Here is a 7,916-nt window from a genome sequence, read left to right as displayed (position 1 = left end):
ATTGAGATTCTCAATTTTGTGAGTCATCATGAGTTTATCGGGGCAATCGGATTGAAAATCGGGTTCAGAATCCATTTATTTATGATCTTTCTTTATGTGGAACAATAGGTTTATGTGGGAACATAATCTATGTGTGAAGAAAAAGCTTAGAGATAGTATTTTTAGGAAAGAAAGAGAGGTGAGTCAAAATTAAGATACTTCTTTCTTTCTCTCTTTCAAAATAGAATGGGAACTTGTAAGTATAGAGCTTTTTAGAATCGCGCATAGGATTCGCGTACCCAAAAAAAAAAAAAAATCTTCTTAAGCTGCGACGACGCGCGAGCTTTTCCTTCTCCTATTTTTGAAACCTCTTAGTATTCTTAGCACCCCCTATAACCTATATAAAGGACCCTTCTCCTCTCACTTTGAACACACACATCTACAGAAGCAGAAGCTCTCTCGCAACGACGCGCCGAAGGAGGCTTCTCTCCCTTCACCTCTCACCTTCAAACCATCTCCATCTCCAATCTTCGACGTGCCTTCACCCGATTTGTGAACACACACTCTCTCTCTTCAACAATGCGCTTTTCTTTTCTCCATTCTGAAGCTATGGCTCCGAAGCGTGTAACGCGAAGTTCTAAGGACGCCCATGCCGTTGCACCACCAAGGAAGGTGGGAAGAAAGGTGTCAAATCCAAACGTATTTCATGCGGAAGCATCAACCAAAGAAGAAGCCGAAGCCGTCCAACCTCCAGCACAAGAGTTAGCCGCACGCGATCCAAATCCGGTAAGACAAATTTATAATTTTGCATTGCTATTCATGTTTGACTTGAGAAGATAAGCATAGCGACCCCCTTAAACCATCCGAAAACGTGATTCTATCACATGAAACAAGCATATGTTTTCATAGATTAGTGAAAGGACTGTTTGATAAATTGTTACTGTTTGTTGAATTGTTATTGTTTAATAAATTGTTATTGTTTGATAAGTAGGTTCTGATTGATATGAAGAATTGATTGATCATGTTTGATGATTCATTTAATGAGAAAAATTATTGAAAGAATATATTTTGTTCTCGCGGGTAGCGAGATGATTCCGCGGCTAGCGGAGATTAAGCTAAGGTTATCAGCTCTCTTTTGTTCCTCGCGGTTAACGAGATGCCTCGCGGGTAGCGGGATGCCTCACGGTTAGCGAGATGGGAAGGTTGCGCAATTGGCGGTTAGCGAATAAATCCTTTGCAAAGGCTCTGTTGGTTAGACAGAAAAAGTCCACGGGTAGCGGCAAAATCATGAGAAATTGGAAAAGTTGTTTTTGTTGAATAATAGGGTTGCCTTCATTAGCATTGCTTGAATTGTTTTGGTATTGTTTGAAGGGTTGTATAAAAGAACCTGTGTTTGGAATTAATTAAGGAACACTGTTTGTATATGTAAAACAGTGTGGAAAAAAGTGTGCGTGTGGGGTGGAAAGTGGGGACTGGCTCAGGTTGCCAGTAAAAGATGGGTGGACTCGATTAGTCGAGTATTTTTTACTTTGTCTCAGTTAGTTAGATATTTATCCCATGTCATATTTTGGATTTAAGGATGGTGGCCGTGCCTCTTAAACGCGGGGGAAAAGGCGTTGTTTTTTGGATCCTTAATATGTGAAAGGGATTTCTTCTCTTATAATGTAAGATCTAAAGTCCATAAAACCTTTAACCTCATCGACCTGGCTTGTGGCGTAGGGTCTTGCAACTACGAACACAATAGGTGGAAGTCTTCATCTCTTTCATTGCTCGTATCCTTGCTTCGCATTATCGGAGTAGGGTGTCGTCAACGGATTTAGAGGATAAAGAAGGCTATCTTCCAAGTCGCCCCAATCTTTTAGGAAAGGGACCTTACATGCAGTCTGCAAAACATTTTAAACAAATTCCACACTTGCTATAGGATACAATTTACTTTAGATAAAGTTAAAAAGTGGTTACCTCAGTTTCCTCATCCATCTCTTCAAGAGTTCTTGTAAGGTCGATGCTAGAGCGATCTTCTCCACCCATAATGATCAACGGTTTGTGTGGAAGAAAAGCGCTTTTTGGGATGCTTTCATAAGATGAGGCACATGATTTGATTTTGATAAGTGTATTTGCCATGGTTTGTACCAAATTCTGTTTGTTTTCACTAGGGAGGAATGAGAGGCTTGGTGGGAGACCTTGGTCTTCAAAGTCAATTTGAAAGTTGACCTTCTCTTGCTTTCCACTGGGATCTTTCATTCCCGCATAGATAGCGAGCACTGGGAGCAACTCATCTTCTTTGAGTCCTAGTGTTGACAACTAATTATCACCACTGCATGCAAAGTGAGAATTCAAGGTCAAGAACTTCCTCCAACACCTCGTCTCCCTCTATCATCCTATCTTCCTCCCTAGTGGAGTTGGGATCTTGCAGGAGGACGAGTGCCATAGATACTTCAGCCTGCTCATCAACCTTTTCCATAAATTCATTTGATTCCTCCACAATGGTTACATGAGGTTTCTGGTCGGCTTTTTCCTTTGATTTTCCCTTCTCCATGCCCTCAAGCACAAGCAATACCAAAACCATGTCCCAAGAGATGAATTGGGTGCGGTGCCTATGCACCCCATGCCCAAGTCTATAAGTTCATCCTCATCCTCTGTCCTGTAGTCCCACTCAGTAAGCCCTTTTATAAACCTCAACAAGCGATAACAAAAGTTTTTGTCAGTCGCATAGAGGTGTTTGAGAAAATCCACTGGCAACCACACCATGTTGGATCCCTCGAAGACTATTGCATATTTTTTTATGTGCTCCATCATGTAGTCAAGAAATCTTTTGAATCCCTCTACATGAAGGTTAGCATTGGCATGCATGTCGATCATGCCCTCAAACATGCTGACTAGTTCATGTGCACGATCTGCAAGTCCTATCTTCTGTAATTGTGTGAGAAGTGCATCAGAAGATGTTTCCATGGGTTTGTTCACGAAGAAGATGGGAAGAGAGCTGAAAGCTTGTGCTTTGTGAATGTGAGAAATAAAGTTTAAAACCTAGAAAGTCACTTTTATAGTCAATGTCACTTTTTAAAAGCACTTAAAATTAGCGTCAAATTAACTCAAAACTATAATTATAAACAAAATCACGGGACAAGCATTGAAAGACACCAACATTGAAAGTATTCACGCTCCAAACTAAAAAACTTGCATATTTCAAACAAAATCTTGAACAAATTAAAAATAATAAGAGATTCAAAATGCCATATGTATTAATGGGAGTGAAATTGCTTTAGTTACAAGCTTTTACGTTAATACATCGCCGAAAACCAATGTTTTCACACAGAAAGCTCTTCTCTTTTCTAGAACGAACAACCTTTTCATTGATTACAAAAACATATTGATTGGGCAAGGTATATCAAGGATTAAGATATTCGCAAAGGTGACTGAGATTCCAGTTGTTATTCACCGAGATGTCGTGGAGGCAGATTTGCAGATCAATTGATTCTCTAGGAGCAACATCAGAGTCTAGTGCCTCCCATTCTCCCTTCGTTAGCTTCCATCTTCTATAGGGAAAATCAATTGACACTCTTTGCTTCGCAATATGGTATCTGCACGCCACATTCTTGGCAACTACAGAGCACTTGATTGTATCTCCCTAGTGGTTGACCACCTTAGTCTCCCATCCAACTGTTGCAAGGAAACCGTTGATCGCACTTCCCCCTTTGCAAGTCCACATTGTTGGTGTCATGCGAACACTATGCAATCGAGATAAACATGAACACATGAAGGGACATAAACCAAGTTAGGGAAGCTTTATGGGAACCATAGGTGCACTTCATTGTTGAATGCACATCTGCCTCGATTCTCCTTTTGGTTGCTATGATCAAGGCACTATCAAGCTTAGGCAATTCCATACTCTACAAGGTTGGTGGATGAACCGGAGAAAGATTACCATACCCAGTTTGCCTAGGTGTTACATAAGTATTGTTATAAAAAAAATGTCCCATGAGACAAGCTCCACAAATGGACAATTAGCATAGAGAAACTTGCCAAGGTCAATGTGGATGGCCTCAAAAGTTCATGTGAAGGACTCTATTGGCTCCCACTCTACAAAATTGGATGGGAATGCATCTACAAACATGAACAAGCAATGAAAGCGTTATAGACATCAAAGCAATATATACAGCAGAAATACAAAATATACAATCTAAAAACTTGACAGAGAAGTGAAATTACAGTTTGCAGGAAACCTCGATGGAGCCATTGTTGTCTTTAGCTTCAGTTGTGAGGCAACATACACATGTTGCACCTTTGCAAGACGCTTGCCATCATTGGTTTGCTTGAACTCCATGATCCTTCCCTTCCAATGGTGTGCTCAAGAAGCCATGTCTCTCCTTGAGACCTTGTGTGCACCTCTTGAGCTGAGCTACATTGTCACCCACATTAATCGTTTGAACTCCATAGTGACCCGACATCCACTTTCATCTTGTACATTGTTGCATGAAATGGAGTCAATGACACTCCTAGGTCGTCAAGTACCTGCTAATGCCATGGGGGATAGTTGCACAAACTGCAGACAAACACTTATGATTAGAGATTGCACATCCATGTTCTGAGTTGTATAGAGCAAGATTCTTGATGGTACATCAAGATGAAAGATGCCACTTACTGCTATACTGCTCCACCTGCTTGTTGGCTTAATAGGGAAGATAATGTTGTAAATCTTGAGAGGAAAGTAGATCCTCTCTAGAGAGCACAATGGAGCAGGAGCAGGAAACCTGTGGAGGAAAGAAAGAGGGATGATCTAGCAGAAGGATATGCTGCAGATCTTCAGTTTTAGGTAGAGGTGTTTAGTGAGGCTCATGGAGAAATGGAGATCTTCAACTTAAGGAGAATCCAGCAAGCTTGAGGAGAATGCAGTAAGCTTGAGGAGGGAAAGGACGTTCAAACTTCTGTTGTAGAGCTTTTGGGACGGAAAACTAAAAGGAAGGAAAGAGAAGCAACTCTTGCAACAAGGTGAAGTGAAGAGAAGTAAGAGATGGTAAAGTAGAGAGAGAGGGAGGGAATGATCAGCATGTTTTTGGAAGGGAAACCTCATAATTGGAACAATGTAGGATAAAACCAATTTACCTAAGATATCAAGCCGCAATTTACTCGCAGGTGGACTTTCTGAAAAGCCTACAACCTATCAGGAAACATCTAAAATCGGGATGTGCCTATGATTGGGATGTGATTGGTTTTATGGTGCTAGTAAAACCATGGGTTTCCTCTATTGGCTTGGTGGCCTTATTTTGGGACGCCTCACTTAAGTCCAAATACTAATAGCCAATTTAGAGTGCTACTTGAAAGAAGAATTTTACTAGTGTTGTCTGAATCCTTGCCTATCAAGTCAACCAACCGTCTAGCCTTTGTATCTTCAGATTTCCTTGATGCAATCTTTACTTTTCCTTGATTCATATCCCATACATCCTTATGGTCAAGTGAAATATTTTGTTTCTTTGTGTGGTGAGTCCAAATGGCCCTTCTTGGTCAGTGCCAAGACCATGTTTCTTTGTTACACGTGTGGCAAATCTAGCCTATATATGTAAACGGCTTACATGAAAAATCCATATTTCCAACTCATTGAAGTATCTTAAAAGGCTCAGAATATCTTAGAGGAAATTTAGGTCTTGAAATCAGTCTTCAAACTACTTTTTGAATGCTTTGGCACAAGTAAAAATACATATTTCCCTTCCATGAAGGTAACTTGCTGACGTTTCTCATCAACACACTTTATGTACTTGCCCATGCTTGTCAAACATTTTGATGAAAAATTTCTACATATCCATGTGGTCTTGGAGAAATTCCTTGACATGGTGAAGTTTCTTAGTTGTTGCCAGCCCCACTATAATTGGTGGCCTAGGTTGAAAACCATACATAGGCATGAAAGGACTAGAATGGCTCATCAGATGCTTGGACTTAATGTAAGCAAGGGGGGGGGGGGGGGGGGGGGGGGGGGGGCATAAGCCCTTTTTTTTAGCATTCACCTTTTGATAGCCTAGACAAACTCAAACTCTAAATTTATCGTTCTCCTTCAGTACTATCACAATTGAAAATAATTGGTCACTATTTGCTACCTGTATGATGAATCCTGCATTCAAAAGTTTATCAATCTCTTCCTTGAACTTTTGCTGATGGATCCTTTTGTGAAAAAGGAAATTGTTCTTTCCATACATTTTTAGTTTTAAAACCCTTTTTATCAGCATTATCCAAGTTAGATATGACTTGCAAAACCTCCTTCTTTGTATTCTTCATATCAGAATCTACTAGAATTTTAGTTGGCTTTTGCGCACCAGAGCTAGCCTCTAGGATTTCAATTGTCCAGGCTACCCAGAATACTAGCAAAAACGTTTAAATGGATTGGGCCTTTGAGCACTCTGGTTTCTTTGGCATTCTTTGCTCCAGATCTTGACTAATATGAGCAGCCAAACCCCACCCTCTACTCTTGCAACTTGTCCACTTCTTTGGATTTCCCTTTAGCTTTCCACATTGCCAATTTCTTTTTCCACTTTTGGCTCTCTTCGTTTTGCTTGGGCTAAGTGACTAGCTCCTCTAGGATTTCCTCAATGATAACACCATTCCTTGGATCTGCTACAAACGGAAGGCGTGGAGCCCCTGCAAAATACTAAAATACAATATATTGCAATCCGTGAAACACACAAATATGCTTACCTAGCACATAATCAATGATGTACGTGAACAGAGAGAGACAGCGAACGAGAGAGAGGAAGAGAACATGTGCAAGCGCACCTCCTAGAGCGGAGTGCTACGTCTGGCACGGCGAGAGAGAAGAGAGAGAGGAGAGGAGAAGAGAGAAGAATACACAAACACTCGGTGCAATCTCCCCCCGTGCAAAAGTGACCATTTCCCTCTTGCACGTATTTGTTTTATATATTTCTTGAATGGTCAAATTGGTTACAAAATCGCCGGCCAATTATAAATGGCCAAAGCTCATAAAAGAGCACTTGAATAATAAAATGTACAATGTATATATATTCATTCGCATAGGCCTAGCTCAGTCCAATCTTTTTCACCTGTCACAACTGCAATAAAATATCAATTCTATAACAGAATCACTTCAACTTTCACATTTTTAGGCAATTGTATTGAAAAGTGCTTCTACTTCCCACATGTATAATAATTGAAATTCCTTATGGTGAAATCTACTAGCCCTCGCCCTCGATCTCTACCAAGGAAATTTTGTATTTTCCTCTCCTAGCCATACCACTGGTATTGGCTCCATTATCTGGGCTCTTGGTAACTTTTTCTTGATTAACAAATTTGGGGCTGGTCATTGCAATCGATGATACACCTTTTCCTTCTTTAAAATGGTTATTCCATACTTGACCATTAGCTCTAGAATATGTACATTAAACACATTCATTAGCTTGGTCCTCATTTGATTTGCACTAATTTGCATTGAATGCACTAGGTTTTTTATTTTCCAAGTAAAGGTCTAGTCTTTGAGATTTCAAATATCTGTTTTGACTTGACAGTGTTGATTTCCTTTGTCCAAGATCCTTTCTTCTTGGTTTTGAGTTGTTCTTCATAGTGCTGTTGCTAAATAAACTAGAGCTTGATAATGTGTCTTTTGAAGAGGATTCACCGGACTTGAGCTGGTTATAATTTTTGGCCTTTCTTGTTTTTGGCCTATTGTTCTAATTTAAGGGCTCTTTGAAATAAGTCACATGATTTATTGGTTGGGCTGGTACTTCTTGCTCCATTAACTTATTACTCTTGAATCGACTCAATGACCAAGCTTTCAATTGTTTCTCACATGGTATAGTGAGCTCCTTAATCTTCTCTACATTACTAACAATATTCCTTGTTGTATTTTATCTAGCTCACAGAGTATGTCTTCATCCCCTTGGGTCAACTCTCACTATACTCTAGGATAAAGGCTTTATTTAATTTATTGTAAGCTCTTA

Source organism: Adiantum capillus-veneris, chromosome 29 (genome assembly GCF_014529385.1).
Source record: "Adiantum capillus-veneris isolate H3 chromosome 29, ASM1452938v2, whole genome shotgun sequence".
In the NCBI taxonomy this organism is placed as follows: domain Eukaryota; kingdom Viridiplantae; phylum Streptophyta; class Polypodiopsida; order Polypodiales; family Pteridaceae; genus Adiantum; species Adiantum capillus-veneris.
This window is presented reverse-complemented; position numbering follows the sequence as displayed.